Source organism: Aedes aegypti, chromosome 1, assembly GCF_002204515.2.
Source record: "Aedes aegypti strain LVP_AGWG chromosome 1, AaegL5.0 Primary Assembly, whole genome shotgun sequence".
In the NCBI taxonomy this organism is placed as follows: Eukaryota; Metazoa; Arthropoda; class Insecta; order Diptera; family Culicidae; genus Aedes; species Aedes aegypti.
Window position 1 is genome coordinate 168,484,730 of NC_035107.1, and position 1,938 is coordinate 168,486,667.

A 1,938-nucleotide genomic window follows, 5' to 3' on the forward strand; every position below is an offset into this window, starting at 1 on the left:
CTTGAGCGGAACAGAATACTTAGCTTTTAATGTGGCGCATCAAACATTGCTCAATACTGGCGCTACTGTAAAGATCGTGTGTACAGTTTTTCTATCCTCCGTCTGGTTTGGATATAAGATAATACAATAAATTTGCCGCTTTTCAGTTATTTCGTTTGCTTTTTATATTTGTTCGTTGTTTTGAAGTACTCTAGTGTACTGCCGGTTAGCAAAATTTCCAAGCTATTGTAAGCAACAATAATTCTTCAATGTTTCTGTGTTAGTTTTTAATCGAACCCCTTCAGCTCAAGCTTTTATCTGATCATGTGGTTTTGATACATCTTTGCACTGTTTGTGCTCAACTAGTTTGTAAATCACAAAATGTGTATTGGTCCGAACCGGACCTTTTGATAAGATTCATTTCCAACGAGCATTCAGCCCATTCCGAGGACTCGTGAAAGTCTCCTCGACATTGTGGCAAATCATAAAAGTTGCAATATTGATCAATGGTGCCTTTTTTATTTTGCTGCCAATAAAAAGTATTCGTAAAAAATCAAAGATATACGGTAGACCACCAAAAAATAGAGAAATCATTAAATAATATCATCAATAAATAAACAACAATCAAAAAATAGTTTGACAATACAATACAAAACACGTTTACGAGTGGTGAAAACCTGTGAAAACAATACATGTTTACTGCAGTAAACTTTCCCTTAGGTACCGTAATCCGGGGTAACATTGATCAGTTTTTAGGATATTTCTTAAATATTTCATCCAAAAATGTAAATGTTGTGAGTTTCATGTATTTAAAACAAGTAGTGCCACCCATAGCTCGTGACTATATACTGTATTTTGTTTTTTGAAATATTTAAGCATGTTTACAAAAATGTTTTATGTGAATTTTTCATTTAGCTGATATGGGGTAACATTGATCATCCATGTAAACAACGTTCGGTAATATTGAAAATGTCGTTACTTACATAAATCATGGCCCCTGAAGCCCAATATGATGTCCAAACGCTTACATCTCATTTACTTTTTGAGTTATTTTAAAATTAAAAACATCTCGAACAGCGGAATACGCCTAAAGGTAGCCAATTTCCTAAGGGAATTCTACATTCTTAACAGTAATTCGTTAATGTTGCCTAATTGAACATACTTATAAAAGTTTTGACAGCGGAATCGTTTTCGGCGATGCCATTTTTAGTGAGAATCGCATTTCACTTGCTCATATCGCTTGCAGAACTTATGTGAGACATGAATCTTCGGTAGTGTCATCCTTAACCATTGAAATCATTGTTTCGCAAACTTGACAAATTTACACATAAAGTTAACGCAATTTTTGCAAAAATCTTAATTTTTAATAGCTTATAAATATAAGAAAGACAAGCAACATTCATGCTTTGGAAATGATTCATCAATAAATGATGCTACCAACTTATTGCGAGATGAGTCATTCCGATCAATGTTACCCCACTGATCAATGATACCCCGGATTACGATACTTGAGTTTCTGTGTTTTTGTTCTCTTGCTCGATGGTGTGTGCAGTCCATTCAATATAGCATACTTTGACCCCTGAATGTAAGTCGATACTTCTACCACTTGATGTTCTTAGACTTAGATTCGATGCTGTCTGTTTCAGTATTCCATAGAAAATCACCTCTCTATCCCTATATTTTTATGCAAAGTTTCAATGTGTTGAAATTTTCCTATATTCAAAGTTAAAATGACTTTCTAGATTATTTATTGTCAAAATAACAAAAAGTTCAAACATTGAAAAACAAGTGTTCTTCTTTTCGATACCTCTCATACATGATTATACGTTCAAAATCAAGTTAGGGAGTTGACTGTACCCAATTAGAGCACATTTACGATTTACACATTACACATTTACATTTACGATGATGAACCCTGACACCTTCAGCATGGCTTTGCTTTGTAGCCGCAGACTCTAA